The sequence below is a fragment of the Passer domesticus genome, chromosome Z, assembly GCF_036417665.1.
Source record: "Passer domesticus isolate bPasDom1 chromosome Z, bPasDom1.hap1, whole genome shotgun sequence".
NCBI lineage: Eukaryota > Metazoa > Chordata > Aves > Passeriformes > Passeridae > Passer > Passer domesticus.
Window position 1 is genome coordinate 42,940,173 of NC_087512.1, and position 17,113 is coordinate 42,957,285.

A 17,113-nucleotide genomic window follows, 5' to 3' on the forward strand; every position below is an offset into this window, starting at 1 on the left:
GGCTGCAGCCTGGAATTTCAGGCAATGAACTCCAGCATGACAAGGAGCAGCTATTCTTGTGTGGAACGTGAAATGGCTTTTTGGCATCACTCTTTTGCCCCAACATACAGCATAGAGAAATGCAGCAGGAGCTTCAACACGCTTGGGTATCTATCTCTTGAATCAAAAAAGTTCAGAAAGTTGTAAGACTGATACAAATCTTCCTTCTTTAGAATCACTCTTGTGTATTAACAGCAAATCTAAAGATCCTTCAGGAACTTTTAATCTTCAGGAACAGGAATTCAGGGTGAAACCGTCTTGGAGGGTATTTGACAACACCTAGCTTTTTTCTTCTGCTGAATCTCTGACATTCATACACACAAGTCTCAGTCTTGCCGCCATGGCAGCTATTAATATGGTCAGCACTGGGATCAATAGTAGAAGAAGGGCCAAAACTGAGTTGTTAACAGCCAGATCTGTAACATATGTTACCTGTTAGGAAGTCCTGTGACACGCACCAGCTAAAGATAAGGTGTATCATACCGTCATCTGACACAGCACAGCACAGACACAGACAGTCCAGCGTCAACGCTGAGCACTCACTCAGAAGATAAGCAAAATGGAACAGAGAGACAGACAGGAAGGATACCCAGCATTATCTTTTTTCTGCCTCTACTACATATATTCACGTTTATCCAGAGTCTGCTCTTGCACTTAAGTGGAATAATAATCGCAACCCCTCTCACTCTAACAGAATTCACTGTGATGATGATTCTCTGTGATGTCTCACTCAAAATTAAAGAACTTAATGGTAGTGCAGTCTGATTTTTGCTCCCACTAAAGACTTGGGCTTTCATATTCTTCAAGAAGACACTTGGTGGCACTCATTCAACATCGTTTTTACTCTCTGTACCACAGATTCTCTGGGTTAACCTAAAAACATGGAAAAAATTTGCCTTAGTAAGTGTATCCTATGAACTCTGAAACTAAGACCAACTTTTGAAGTCATTACTTACTTTTCAACTTAATCATTAATGATGTAAAGAAATATTTCTTTTTGTTTAAAAAAAAGCTAAAAATCACTCTGTGATAGTAACTGATCACTAAAGTTGAGCTTAGATGTTTTTGCCTACCAATAACTTTACAGAGTTGTCATGTTTCTGCTTTCATGGGTACTTAAAATTGACTCCCTGTGTAAAGTGAAATTCTTTGTCCCTTAACAAAGAATTTGCTCACTGCAATTTGCATACAGCTCTTTGAAAACAAACAAGAGAAACAAACCCTGACTGAACCATCTGGTAACCAGGATAGTTACTCAAAGACAGCTGCAAAGGAGGTAGAGAGTTTCACTGGCAGTACTCTGTAGTCCTTCTAATTTATACTTCTACAGCCATTTGCAACCGAATATTCATACTGTGTTTTGAGAAAGACATGGGAGAACCAGCAGCATCCTTCATTTAGATGAACAAATACCTGTAATCCCTCTATAAAATCCAGCTTTTCCAGGAACTACCCCAGTAGTTCCTCATGAACAGTACCCTAAAGTGCTGCCAAGGACCACAGCCTTATCACAGACACATGGCAGTTATTCTTATCAAGGCTGCTGAAAGATCTGACAGTCAGGAGGGGATTTATTTATTTATTACCCTTAAGAGCAGGACAGTATGACATTAGTTAAGGATAACCCAACACTGTTAGGTAGCCCAAAGCTTGCCTGAAGGTGCCTCCTTTGTGGGAGGGAGAAGATCATGCCCAGATGTCCCTGCAACTCTCCACTTACCACACTCAAAATGAAACTTTTGCAAAACAGACTACAAATAGGTCAGTGGCCACTCAGTGGAAATGTGTTAAAGCAACGGAGCACAGCTAAACACATTCTCAAAACACAGATAATGCTCTCACCAACAGTGTAAGTGGCCTTCCTCTAGAACAGAAACAAGGTTCATTGCCCATCCCCACCATCCTTCAACAACAGCCAAAAGAGTGACCCACAGCTGTTACTCCACGGTCACAGTGACCACAGAGCTCGATTACTCCATGGACACCCATTGGTCCTGAACCTATGAAAAACATGCTGCTAGGAAACTCCTTTCCCAGCAGTTTTACATTTGTTCCAAGTTTCACCAGCTGCACCAGGGGAACTTCAACTTTTTCAGTCAAAGTGACCATGCCATTATCTTCATGTACTTGAATGCAATTTGTATACTCAGTGGAGTTTACATACTTGAGGAAACACTTTGCTGACAAGTTCCATAGTTGTCTAATAATCTTTACTAAAATCCAGGAGACAGTTTTTAATGGACACAAACATTTTTGCATGTTAAAAAAAGCGCACCCAATGCAATTTATTTTTTTTTTTATTCCAGCACATTTTACTTCTGGCCTTTCTAGAAAGAGTATTATATTTAAAAATGTGAAAGTATTATCTGCCCCCTTTCCAGACTTTTGTGCAGCTAAAGGGCTTTTGCTCTAATATTCTTCTAAAAAGAGCAGAAGACAACCCATTGTTTTAGTAAAAACACAGGGAGGCAAAGCGCAATCCAAAAGCGAGTTACAATTAATCAGCCGAATATCGTACTGAGCACTATTTGACCACATTAAGCACATCAAATACAAAGCACTTACAATGTGCTCTTCACACCAAGCCAGTACTCAGCGTATGCTGTGTCAGACGTGTTTTGTCACCATAATCATACAGCCTTTCCCACACCAGGTGCCAGAGCATGAGCCGCAAAGGGCAGAGCCTCTCCAAAACGCTTTGATGTCCTGTCCCTTGCAGGGAGGTGGGGCTGCATTGTGCAGAACTGTAAACAGCGCCATTTCTGTGAATTCTAGGCGCTTCATATTTCATTACGGTTATTATTTGTTTTGTTAAAGGTTCGTAGGTGGGAGAAATAGTGGAGAATCAGGGGGAGCCGAGTCACAGCAGTCCCGGGGAAGCTTAGGGCAATGGGCGAGCTGACAGAAGCGGTGGTCCAGCGCGGCTGGTGCGTGTCCGCACGCCGCCCGGTGGGTGGTGCTGCGGGCACAGGCAGCCGGGCAGCCCATCCCGAGCAGCCGCGCTCCGCGCCCGGCGCATCCCCGCCGCTCCCGGCCGGCACCGCGGAGCCGCGCTGCGCTCCCAAGGGTTAAAAACCCTCGAGTCCCACGCGTGGGAGGCGTCGGGGCAGTGTGGGGAGAAATGCAGAAAAAGTAGGTCAGCTGCGCCCAGCGGCGGAGCGGGACAGGAGAGGGGGGCAGGGGGCAGGGGGCTCTCCCTTGCCGGGGTCTGCCGGCGCTCCCGCCCCGACTCCAGGCGCCTGCAGAGAATTTGCTGCCGGCCATTGGCAGGTACCCATAGTATTTACAACACGACTGCTCTACCGCTCGGTACACATTTGTATTTTGGTAAATACAGAGACACATTCAAGGAATTTCGGAGGGGGAGGGGAAAAAGAGGGGGAGGGGGGAATAGGAGGGGAGGGGAAGGGCGCTAGAAATTAAAAGTGAAGCACAATTTGAAACTCTGCCTACACCACAGCTTTTATAATCAGCTTGTGACATGCTTGGCACTAAACGCTGTTTATGTCCACAATTAATGCAGTTAATACTAGGTTAGTAACTGTGGCAGCCAGCCACGTGCACCGCCTGGCACATGGGTGCCTGCTCCCAGCCGAGGAGGCAGGCTTTGCTCTTCAGAGCACACAGCCAGGCCAGTTCAAGCACATCTGGAGCCAGTTTAACTGAGGCCTCCCTCCAATGCAGTACTCAGCATTGCCAGTGTATTCTTTCACACAAAATGCTATAAAAGGGGGAGAATGAATTAGGACAAAAATGGGAGTGAAAGAAGATTAAAAAAAATGGGAGTGCAAGGCTCTTTCCAGTGGAAGCCACCCTGCTGCATCAGGCTTCATAGCCTGCCTGAGCAAGACCCAGCATCAGGGAGCCCCTAACAGGGCCTCCTGAACCAGTTTGACCAGTTTCTGTTTTTCCTATCTCTCCATGCAGTTGGACATCTCAGCAAGCATTACAAACCTGGAGCTGCTGCTAGACATCTGCTGTCTCCACCTGATGAGGGGCAGTAGCAAGGTTGTTCTTGATGAAAGGTGGTTCACATAAGGACTGTGAACACTTACCAGGCATAAGCATGCAATCCCAAGTAAAGTTTTCCAAAAAAGTCTTTCTCAAGACAGAGTCACCATGTTGCAATGGGAAGATTTTATGAGCTGGTTGCAAAAATTAATTTGTACTTTTTAGGTGGGAGGTGAATTTTGAAACTGAATTTTTATAAAGCTCAAAAGCTCTAGCAAGACTTCTGCATCATGTTCAGGGCTTCCTTGGGAAATCCAGTATCTTCAAACATTGCTTCTATGTCAAGGCACACGCCTACGGACCTGCTCACTAATACACGAGGCACACCAGTAATAACATGACCTGTTTTTCTTTTGTGGCCACTTACAACTCCAGTGAGAGCAGAATATACGTGCGAATCGGTCACTCATTAAGTAACGTCACTATCATCTGTCACGTGTTTGTTCACTTATCTGCTTCCCAAGGAGAGGAGTGTTTGTTTTGAGGTTTTACATGCCTTCTAAACGTTTATTCCAGTAATGTCAAGGTCAAAGAAAGGTGTTCTTCACTTGCACTAGGAGCTGGTGTAATCTGAGATAAGGTCCCAAAGGGAGCCTACTTCACAGCCAGGGCTTGGCCATCGAAAACAAATGCATTCTGCACAGGCACACATCACCCTCCATCTGGAGGGCTACCTCATGTTAGAAGAACATCCTTGTCAACCCTCATGCTATAACCCAGTTCTCATATAGTCTGAAATGATCTGTCATATTCCCTCTTTCCTTGGCATGGTAGCATTAGAAGCAAACTCTGGTCTGTTCAAAACAAGTCCACAAGTACTAGAGTCATAGCTTCTTCAGTAATATTTTAATCAAAATTATTAGTATTCTCTTACTTTTTGCTGAGCAAAAGGGAAAATTTCAGCCTGTTTGTTGCTTTGATTTTGTTTGGGGTTTTTTTTAATTAAGCTGCAAATTCACTAAAGGAAATTAATACTTCACAGGATACAAAAGAATACAAAAGACCACATGTGTTTGCTGTTACTGTTCCCCAGGCTTCTTTCCTTTATTGCATTCTTAGTCACCCATTACTGCTTTTTCACCTGCTACAAGGCACAAGCAAGAGGGTAGCAAATACATGGCAATACATGCTTTAAAGTGAGCTATTCTTTCCTGTTTCAAGGCTTTAGAAGTAACTTTAATGCACACGCCTCCAAAGTGCAGCAAGAAACTCAAAATAACTGTCTTATTACCAAAAAAAACCCCAAAAAAACCCCAAAAAACCAAAAAGCCAAACCAATGAAAATTATCTTCAGCTGAGACACTTTTCATTTAGCCATGCTTAAATATCACAGAATTAACGCGCATATAGACAACAAAAGGGTCACACACTCATCAGGAATTAAAAAATTAACATCTAGCAAAGCAAAAGTGGAAACTTTTGAAAAAAGATTGTGTCCAAACAATGCAAGGATTACGAGGAAAGAAACTTCTATGCTCATTGAAGTGAAATGACATCCTATGCAGTGTGCATTAGGTATACTAGAGAGATATCTCCTAAATAACGAGGAAGGGGGGATTAGTTGTCGTCCCTGTTCATTGCGGGGTAAAACTTTTCACTATTTTTTCATCAACACAAACTTGTGTTTAGGAAGACAGGATAGTGTATGACACATATTCCCTCTCCTGCTGCTGAGCTCCTCACTGTATCGATTCAGGTGGGGAGACTTTCCCTGTTTAAAATGTCTTTTCTATCCATTTGCCTGCTGAGGGTAATCAGAGTGTTTAAGCATGGTGCATAGCCCCCACTCCTGGAGACAGAAAGCCAATGGAGCTAACATTATTTAGTGGTTTAAAGGTTGGATTCCTTGGAATCACTGCTATTCATTACATATTTTAAAACTTTGAAGATGGAAATGTACAAAGCTGAGAATGGACATGGAGTACACTCAGTCTTATTGTTGAAATCATTGTGTGTCAGTTATCATGTCCATACTCATGAAGTTAGCCAGACAGCTCTTCTACCTGCAGCTGGAGGGCACAGGTTGCTAGTGTAGCTCTCTTGGATAACTCCTAGTGGGAAGAAATGTGTGAGAAGCCCTGGTTTCAATACAGTGGTGCAGACTATGGAAGTCATTACAATCAATTGGCAGAGAGGTCATTTTAATTCATAGTGAAATCTAAGAGGAAGTCTGATGCATTTATGTACTCAGAGGGAGCCTTTTTCTCTGCCCAAGTGGCTGCAGCTTGCTTTGTTTCTTAGCAGCATGTTCAGGAAGAATCAAAGAGTGGGAGAGTGAGCTGGAGAACCCCTAGGCAATGGTCAGTGGAAGTGGAACGTAAACATGGAAGGCAGACAATGCCACCCCATGAGCAGCTATCAGCCCTCAGAACGAGCACTGCCTGTGGTATTCAGTGCACAGTCAAACCACATTTCACCAGCTGAAACAGGAAGAAAGGAGAATTTTACTCACTTTCTACTTCTTCATCCTGTTTCCTCAGATGTGCAGGAGTTATGAGAGAAAGGGATCATTATAAGATAGCCTTTGACCCACAATATACAATAATTGCCCTGTTACAGTTGCAACTGGATTCTGCTGTACACTGTGTGGGGTAGAGATGACTAAAATGTGTGCCTTCAGTCATTTGTTGACTAACCCAATCTTTGTGGCCAACTCATGCACGTTCCACTGCAAATGCTTTTGATAATGCTGCTATAAAGGCTTGTGAATGTCAGTGTAGGAGGGCAAAATATTTTGAGCTGCTCAGCTTCACTTTATAAATATTTTTGGAAGCCACCAGTGTGAAATGCTCCATTCACATTCAGCACTGAAAAAAATAATGGCTTCTTCTAAAACAAAGACACATCTGTCAGTGCAGTAGAGTATATGAATTTACATAATCTGCAGCACAGAAAAAGTACTTTCTCAAACAAATTAAGTCAAAGCAGGCAGAGAAAGAACAGCATGAAGCTCTCTATGCAATGTCAACAATAATTAACAGAGTACTTTATAGTCTGCCAGTGCTTCCCGTGAATAAGGTACTCTCAGACATTTGGTATGAACAGGCTGCCCTCCTGTTTCTCTGCTGCAACCCAAAGCTGCAAGTCTTCACTTTTACTGGCTAGCCTATCATTAACTTTTAAATGTTGTGTGCCACCCAACATTTCCCCTTAGAAGGACAAAGGACAGAGGGCATGAAGATTCTGTTGCAACTGCTGCAGAGATTCACGGGGTTTGCTTTGCTGTGTCATACTGGGAAATTCAGGGAATTTGCTTCTTTCTCAAATGCATCAAAAGAAAATTAAAAAGAAAAAACAAAAACCAAACAAACAAACCCAAACACGTGTCACCATGCACAGAACTTGTTAATCCCTTTATTCCTCAGTTTCTCTGTTGATACCTTGGGAAAAGGCAGCTTTCTTGTTTCTATTGCATACACAGAAAACATTTGGAAGTTTTCTTCAACTCCTACTGATTCTCCAGGGACGCAGACTGCAGACATTTTGAATCATGGAGTCTCTTCTCTTAGGCTGCCTGTGCACAAAATGCAGAACTGATGTGAGTCTGCTTTTGTGCACAGATACACTTTTGTGTATTGCTCCTGTACCTCTGATTTAATCACAGTGCCTTTGCATGTACTTACAGATTACATTTCCAGTATTGCCACAGAGTGGGACACTCCTGATTTCTTTCTCTTTTTGAAAAAGGTAAAACTGCAGCCCTGCCTAAAGCAGAGGGATTTCCCTTTTTGACTGATTTTGACTGATTTCTTCCATATAGAAGAGTGCTCAGAAGGTTGTCAGGGAGACAACTGTTGACACAGCTTTACCCTGGTATTTGAAGGGCCTGGGCAGTTGAGTGCTTTTCAGCAGATTGTGCATTGGTGCAGATGCAAGCACACTGTCAGACTGCAGACCTGGCTTATTCATTTGCTGGTCTGAGCTCACGAGCAAGCACTACCTCCAAACTACAGCTGTAAGAGGAGGTCAGCATACCTCAGCTAGTGTTATTTGAACTGGGTTGAGCAACAGAAAAAACCTGGTGACCAAAAGTCAAGTACAGTCAGTGTGAGACACAGGACTTATTTGGAAAGCTGGCCTCCACTGTGTACATTGCTGCTAGTAGCTCAGCTGGTTGTTTAAACTCATCCAGACCAATATAAAACACTGTAATAATGCTTCTCTGATGCCAGCATCCTTTGTAAAGTACAGCCCTGAGCCCAGAAATTCCCATTAGCCTGCAGTCTGTGTCATTGCCTCCACAGGTCCTCTGTGGATCTCAGAGCTTTCTTCCTTTCCTTCCTGCAAGCTGTGACCAAAATGAAATGAAAACCAGCCATCACGTTCCCTGAATTGGTGTAAAGGTTGAAAACAAGTATAATAAACTTTGCACTGACTGTGGCTAATTAGCACACAGGCAATCATTTATGATTAAGCCATATAAAATGTTTGTTATTAGTGAGAGAGCTGAATGCTTCAGTACACACAGCAAAGGTCCAGGGCACAGAGAAGTTAAGTGACTTGCTCAGTTTGATGCAGCAATTCAGTGACAGAGGTAGAAATAGGCCACTCAGTTTTCTCTCTCAAAACAGGTCTAATCTCTAGATCATACTTTGATCTCCCTTTAGCAGCAGAAAATAAAACCCCTCTGTTCACGGTATAAGTCTTTACAGAAATTACTTTCAAGTTACAGACTCGCCATTATCACATCACTGCAAGATCAAACAAAGAGAGGGGCAGTAGGAGAGGAAAAGAAGGGTTACTTTGTGTCATTTACTTCTACAGTCTGCTTAACAAAGCCAAAGAGGAAAAACAATTTTTTTCTCAGACAGATGTCTTTTACAGCACATCAAACACTTTTCATGGGTGTATGGCAGAGACATTTTACTACAAAGGCTTTGTCCTTTGCATTCACAGCAGCCCGGATGTTTATCAGGATTTTCCATTCCCTAAATTCAAGATCACATTGGGATCTGTGTTAAGATGGCAGCAGAAGTATATCAACAAAGTCCAAAGTACAAAATTCTTTGCAAAAAGAAAGCACTAACACAAATTGTTCCTGCACCAAGACTGTGGTCGGGGAGTTCCTGTCATCTCTAAAGGAATGTCTGGAGCAGGAAACAGCCTATTTTCAATGCACTGGTTTGGAGAAAGTCAGTAAGAGAGAATGATTGTCTTTCCTAATGGATTTACTTACAGTAAATGTTTAAGTGCTCCATGCAAAGCATGTGGCCGCAATATCATGAAGACAACATCCCATTATTTACTATATAACATCTCATACACATATTGTGCTCTCAGTGTGCCTGCAGCAATCCTCTGATTTGTTTATTCATATGGGCAGTTTGTAATTCTTGAAGTTATCTAGCACAACAAAGAGCATTACACACAGAGACAAACTAAATTTAATATTGCTATGTATTCTTCCTCTCTTAGGCCAGGACTCAACAGCATCTTGCATTTCCTCTCTCCTTGCCCTATGCTTATGGTGTGCATAATCTCAGTCCACAGATTGCTGCAGGATCCTTCAAAAAACTCTTGTATCCATCTTGGTGAGGTGTTCTTCTTTCTAGGAACAAAGCAGGTCACTGAGCGTTGCTCTAAGGCAGTGCTCCCAGCCTCTCTGCCAGTGGAACGGCACAGCAGAGGATGGTGCATGGTCCCCCAGCAAAGTGATCTGCTCCACTCCCTGGAAATCTGAATGACCAAGACATATCAGCAACAGTAGAAGCACCTGTCCCCAAACCCAATACTTTACTTTTTACACTTGGGATGACACTGAGCTTCCAGAAGACATTCTGTTCCCTGGCACCACCATAGATTGAAATGCTTCACTTGAGAGGAAATTTCATTGCAAGCCAGAAGGACAGCATGCTCCAACACTTATTGCAGAAAAAGAGGACAGGCAGAAATAGCAGAGATGTCTGAGGTCCCTTTTGTTTCTGTTTTGAATATAAACAATTTCACAATTCTTCTTTATGTCAATTCTCTTGTAGGCTGAATTAACTGTTTTCCTATTTTAGTGATTCTAGTTTCTCAAGAAGGTAAGACATCAGGTAATCCTATACTTTACTGTCTGCCTACCACCAGTGCTACAGTGTACCATTTGTGCACTGCCCTTGCATTCACCAGCAAGAAATGAACAGATCCATCCATCAGGCTCCAGAAAATGTGTATCTGCAGAGAGGGAGCTCATGTCTGTTTCTGGTAGCAGCAACTCCTTCCCCAGTGAGGCTGAACAGCCTCTCTCTCCAGGTTAAACCAAATGGCTTTGGTTGTCTCTCAGGGATGTGAGTGAATGGATGTGCCGCCCCAAAACTCCCACCTCTCAGATCATATACTACTTATGTGAAAACAGTGGGTAAGCTTCTGGCAGCTCTGCCTGTTTAAAATGGACTGGGGAAAAGCAGCATGTAATTTTCTGGCAGCAACACTGGAACAGTAAAACTAATGAGTCCCCACAGCTATTTCCACCTGTTCTTACAGCAATATTATTTTGGATATATACCCACCCATGAGTCTATCTGTGATGTTAGCTCAAACTATTAAAAAAACCGAAAATAACCCAAGTCAGACCCCAGACTTTCCTGCACAGGAAAAAGGGTGTAAAACAGCAGGTGGAAATTTCACCTGTTTTCACATCTCACTTGTGTCTAAACTCCTTCTATAGAAGGGAATAAAAGCAGGACAGATGTTTATTAACCTAAATGTGATATTGACCAGAGATACTGTAATACCTGAATATGGAGCAAGATGAGGGTGAGTCAGCAGAAGATGTTTGTCTTCTATGCAGAGTCCTAAAATTTGGCTGTCTGTTACAGGAAATTACACTAATACTGAATCACAGTTCTGTATGCATCATCATCATGTACAGATGTTTTCCATGGTGAGGAAGTTGTTGTTAGGTAAGTTTTAAAATTTTATGCAATAATTTTATTTCAAAATGTGTCCCAGGGTATCCAGTTTTTCTTGTGCATGAAAGTATCTGCAGTATTTATGATTTCTATTCTCTTCAGTAAAAGCTCTGACCAAGACACTCCTTGGATAGGTACAACAACCCTTCCATATTCTACCTGGAAAACACAAATAGTTTGTAACTATTCTGTAACAAAACACACAGAAAAGAAGATGAAAGAACTGAAAGGATCAGTGGAATGCTCATAAAATGGAGAGTTATGTCATGACAAATGCACTAGGATTGCCTAGGATTTCCTGAGATATCTTATTTATTCCATATGAATTTTTTGTTACTGGACGTATCTTCAGAAGGAATATACTAATTTAAAAATGCTTCCATTGTGATTAGAATAGGCAAGGTTCTGTGCTCCATAAACTTTTTAAAAAGTCTTGGGAAATAACTTTAAAAAGTCCCAAAGATTCTAGAGGTTGACAGGGAGTTAATTCAACTCATCTGTAGCAAAACATGTTTAACATTTATTTCTTTTAATAGCTATTATGTTGACAGTGCAATAAAGAGATGTGCTGATAATAGAAAAATCATCCTTTTTGCAAATAATAACAGTAATGAGGCATTATTGTACAAGGAGAAAAAGAAGAAACACATTTCATCCTGGATAGTCTTTCCCCTCAGATAATATGGTCATTGGCAAACTGTGATGTTACAGGTCTTTAAATAGTGATGTTTCCAAACAAAAGATTGTGCAAAAAAGATTTGAAGAAGAGATATTTATAATTAATGATGGAGCTTGGAAGAAGTCCAACAATTAAAGCAATTCTTTTTTTCTAACCTGAAGTACAAGCTTTCTATAAACACACAGAGAAGAAGCAAAATGATGAAGTGAAACAGGGTACACATACCATACTTGAAAATATTTCAGACTTTCATATATCCTCAACCAAGATTTAAGCTATCGGAGATAGATTTGGGATGTAACATCAGTGGAAGACTGCGGAGGCAACCTTGCTACTACAGCAATACAGCCCCAAATGATCCTGCTTCCTTTCATAGTTACTTCTGGGTGGAAACTATTCTACTATCTTTTCAGTAGCCCATAAGTCTGCATTGCATAGAGTGAAGCAGCTGAATTGCAGTTGTTCTTTTAGTGTTTAGTGTTTTGTTCTCTTGGTGTGTGCTGTTTTTATACATTCACTGCTAGTTCTCTGATTAAAGCTTTAGCCTAAATATAGGGGGAAAAGGAATGGATGGTTTGGTCTTTGCAAAAGCCAAACCAAAGCTGTTTCAGTTCCCATTTTTTCTGAGCCCTGAAAGTTAAAGCCTGGATGGCTTGGGTAAGTGCTTCTAATTCTAGCCTACTCTTATTTAAAACAAGAGGGAGGATGTGTTTTTAAGAAGCTAAAACTAGTATGGCCTGGAATGAAGTCTCTGAAGACATTTAGGGAGGATTCAGATAAACAATTCCATTCCTCTCCCCACCCCTTATATCTCTCATTAACTTTTACCCTATCCCTTCCTTGCTTTCTATCTCTCAGATATTGTTTGCTTCCCCTTGATTTCCAATGGAGCTTGAAATTAGATTTCATTTACCACCTTGCTAGTGAAAAAAGATCCGAACCACACATCCTGGTGAAAGTTAACTCCCAGACTGAGTCACTGAGTTATCTTCCCCCTCTGTACCTGAACTGGTGAAACCACACAAAAGAAATTACTGTGTAGCTCTGTGTCCAACTCACACCATTATTATTTGATTGTTGAAAGGATAACTCTGAGTTTAGTTGGACAGAAATAGAACCACCAATTGTAATGGATTTAGTCTCCATTTATGACAGCAGAAATTGGGCCACACTGTTACTCAAGATAGAAACAGCACTCATTGTCACAATTTATAACTTCATCAGGAGTTAACTTGGGAGCTGCAAGCTGGCAGCAATAATTCATACATTGCTGCAAACTGTATTTTCATAATTTCTGTTGATACTGGCAAAGTACTTGTTTTGGCTTTCTGCATGTTGCAGTCATTAGTATAATATAACATAGCCACTCAGATATATTTAGGGGAAGGTCATTTTTATACAAATTATTATGTACTGGGAAGTTAAATAAACAACCAAGTTAAAGATATCAACAATCCCGCTCCTTGATCCATGCCAAAGTGAATTTTAAACCCTAGTTTCAATTGGTTCAATTGGAGGAAAAGTCAAGCACTGATTATGTCAGTTGGAAGAGAGAAGACATTGCATTTCCTTTTATTTGAGGACTTACCTGGAATGCTACTCCTTGAAAATGGCTAAATACATCCATAAAGCTAGAAGTGCTCAAACACAAACTAGAACACACCCAGTCACTATACCATTAGCAAGATTACTCAACCTGTTCATAATAATGAAAATTCCTATTGAGACTTCAATGAGCAGAAAGTACAGTATCCTGACTATTTATTAACAGCTCTTTGGAATGTGTTTCCAAGCTACAAAAGGAAAATATCCAAGCTACGGACCTTGAAAATAGTATTTGGGTGGAAGTAAAAGTCCACAGTTTTAATTTTGCAAGTTTGTAACCATATAAGTTACAAAACAAGTCAGTTTTGAGAAGTACTCATCTTTTATGCTCATTAGATTGCAATCCAGCGATGACTGAACATGATATTTAAACAGTAGTGTTTTTGCCAATGAGTTGCATGATCAACACGAACTGCTAATGTTTTCTATTCTAAACCTTCTCAAAATGTCAAGTGTTCTTGTCAGCTGAGTGGAAGTGGCATAAAAGTAACTTTTGAAGTTGTTGTTGATGAGATACCCTTGGGAAACTCAGTATATATACTGAAATGATATTCACAATATTCTGTAATCTCCCCTGCTGCAAAAGAATTAGGCTCCAAATTCACACTTCCATTGATGGTAATGTAGCACACTCTAGGTCTTCCTTCCAAAAAAGACACTGATCATTCTTAAATAACAGAGGTCTTTTGTCCTGAATTTTCTTAAGTGGAAAGAAAATAAAAACCTAAATTAAAGAAATCAGTATTAAAAATCTAGACCTGATAACTACCTCTGTTACAACCCTCATAATTCCAGCAATGTTAATTTTTAGGGGTTTTTTACACAGCATATCACTAGGACAGCAGAAAAATTCACAGTTGTCTGAGTCACACTGGCTGTAGCAGATTCACAGATTTCTTGATTCCCACTTTCTTCTGTGCCTTGGAACATCAGACAAAGGTAAGGAAACTGGTGCATTACCTAAGAAGACCGGGGCTTACTCCCTGCTACTCGTGGTTGTCATGTGTGAACCTGTACAAGCCATACAGAACTATTTTGAATAACAAACTGAGGCAGAACTTTGATGTGCCTGTCCAGAGGTCTCGGAGCCTCAGTAAGGTGTCTCCAGTGCTATTTAGGCCCTTGTAAGACACAGTTGCCTCTCCTTGATTTCATCCCATTGCTGCAGAAAGAACCACAGGCTTCTAGGTTTTTGGCCCAAAGCAGTGTTGATGATGTTACACCATTTACAGCAAAAGCCATGAATTAATTTGCTTCTAAAGTTCCAATTAAGTAAAGATCATCACCAACACTGTATTTCCAGTGCCATGGGTCACAGGTGTTGCAGTTCAGGTGTTTCTGAGTCAAAAGGAGTCCCCTTTTTGACTACCAAACAAGAGTTTTTTTATTCAAAGTATTTCCCAAAAACTCAGTTAGACAGGGGAAACTTTATGAACTACTAGCTCAGGGACTGCACACTTGTGACCACTGTTTGGTACTTTATTCACACATCAGAGTCACAGAATGGGTGAGGTCAGAAGGGATCACAGCGGGTCACCTGGTCCAACTTCCCAGCTCAAGAAGGGCCATCCTAGAGCACGTGGCAGAGGATTATGTCCAGAAGGTTCCTGAATATGTCTTTTCCTCAGAAGGTGCTGAAATGCCACAGTCTCTGTTCACTTCTTGAAAGGCAGATTGATATTTTATGCTGCTGTCCAATGCACAAGTGTCTAATTGCAATAATAAGTGGTATTTTAGACAGGGAAACTCAGTTTTCAGTTTTAGCACACCACAGCAACTACAGTGGTACAAAGCATGAGTGTTTATAAAGATGAGCTTTTGTAAATGGTACTTTATGGGTGAAGTGAAAATAAGCATAAAAATCTAAAAGCAGGGTAGAATTTGGTATGCATTTTATTATTTGATTTTGTATCTGCATTTTTTCACTTGACCTGTAGCAAGCATTAGTTAGGATATCAGTTCCATTAAACATTTCAGAATTTGAGTGCTTTCAAATTGCTAACTGCTCATTTGTGATCATTTAGTAACACTCAGTGATGATGTCTCTATAACAAGTAATTAATGTCTAAACTGGCTTTCACATTGCTGAAATGCAAAAGTTCAAGCATGCTGGTAGAACAAGTTGTCCTCCTATGAACATTTCAGGGTCATTTCACATGTTTGGTCGCATCTGGTCTTGTAACTGTGACACTCCTGGATCTAAAAGCCTGTTTTCACCCAGGTAATATACAGTACTGCAGCCTCATTTGCATTGTATTCACAAACTTAGCAAGTGAGTTGAAAAATGCACAGCGATATTCAGCAGATAGGTTAACCCACATCCAGAGATATCCAGAATGTGGGTTATGTACAGGTAGAAGAGGTGGAAGAGCACAGCTGCCACATCCAGGTCAATGAGATGCATCTGGGTTCTCAGCCCATCCTTGCCTCAGCTGGCTTCCCCTGTAAACCAGGAAACCAGGCCAATTGGAGATGCTGCTTAGCAGCTCACCCTGCAAGGAGGGCACTTTCACTATTAGCCCAAACTGCCCACAGAGTCCTGACAGTTGTAAAGCCCAGCATTTTGCAATATTGACTCACTGCCATGAAGTATTACATTAATCTTTAGAACATAAGGTAGGAGCTTTCTTAGTTACTAACAAGGACCACAAACTCCTCAATGAAGTACAGAGACATAAATGCAACAAAAAAAGTCCTACCAGTATGAATTTTTAACCAAAACATCAGAAGCCAGGGGACTGATTAGAAGCAAGAGGCTACTGGTTTTTGTATGAAGTAATAGTGACTTTAATGCTTATAATTTTCAAGTGATTTTCACAATGAAGGAAGGCAAAACAATTCTGCCTGTGCTACATGGGGAAGACAAGGCAGCAAGAATGTAGAATCTGACCAAGGCCAGCATGAGGACTCTGGAATGCCTGGCTGCCAGCCCCATTCTCAAAATACATAGTTCCTTTCTAGAGAGAGCAGCTGTTTGTTCTCTGATACTTATAGAGCATCTAAGATTATTTCCATTGACGTTAATAATCTGTGCAGTCCAGTGAGAACAAAATTGGGTTGTAGATTTTTAAACTGGCCCAATTTCACTGAAGACTCCTGGTAAACTCATGGTTACACACAACTCTGTAATTATCAGGTTCAGTTTGGGAAGCTGAGTGGCACATGCAGAAGGCTGGGGCAGTAACACAGAAGCTGTGCACTCAGCTTTGTTCTGCCACAGCCATGGCCAGTCTTTTGGCCAGGACAATTCCTGTAGCCTGAAATGAAGCTGAGTTTTGCACACACTCTGTATCCTCCCATGCCATAGCTAGAGGTGTGTACCTTCTGCAAGGAAAATCCAAGCATTTCCCCAGCCTGTGACTGATGCAGGCACTGGAGATGTGAACGCACAATACCTTGGGCAAAAAGGCTTCCTCCAGGATATATGAGCATCCATCTGCATTTTAGATGTGTGATGGGCTTGTGCATCACATGACAACGAGAGCATTTTGGGGTTCAAGGGAAAGTGGCTAATGAGGGTGTATAGACAGGAGAATTGTCCCAGCAAAGCAGGATCCAGATTTGAAGCCCTGGTAGGATGTCCTTGTTATGCTCTAGTATCTTTGTGAGACTTTGGGCAAAACATAAGCATTTAAACTTTTTTCCACAGCAAAGGTGAGGATATTATATGTTTTTAAATGCTATGTTCACCAAAATTTGATCATTTTAAAGCAGCAGAATTGTATTGAAGCTGGTGGACAATATCTTGTGACTGCAAGAAAGACCTCAGTGCTTCTGATTTCCATCATGTTTTTGCACAAGCAGGACATAGAAGTCAGAAGCCATGAGCCACTGACATTTGTATATCAGGAACAGTAGCATTTAAATGAACATGCAAATTTCCATT

General features: G+C 41.3%; 1 protein-coding gene across 3 annotated transcripts in view; it reads right to left on the reverse strand.

Annotated features, from left to right (window-relative positions):
* Window positions 1-5,062: 5,062 nt before the first annotated feature.
* The window catches only part of AUH (AU RNA binding methylglutaconyl-CoA hydratase), a 169,825-nt gene continuing 157,774 nt past the window's right edge, over window positions 5,063-17,113 (reverse strand). For 2 of the 3 annotated variants that reach the window (XR_010353231.1, XR_010353230.1), the window contains one exon: window positions 5,063-9,726. The gene's annotated coding sequence lies outside the window, so the exon portion shown is untranslated. Of the gene's footprint in view, window positions 9,727-10,766; window positions 11,103-17,113 lie in introns of all 3 variants that reach the window. The other variant, XR_010353229.1, reaches the window with a different exon arrangement.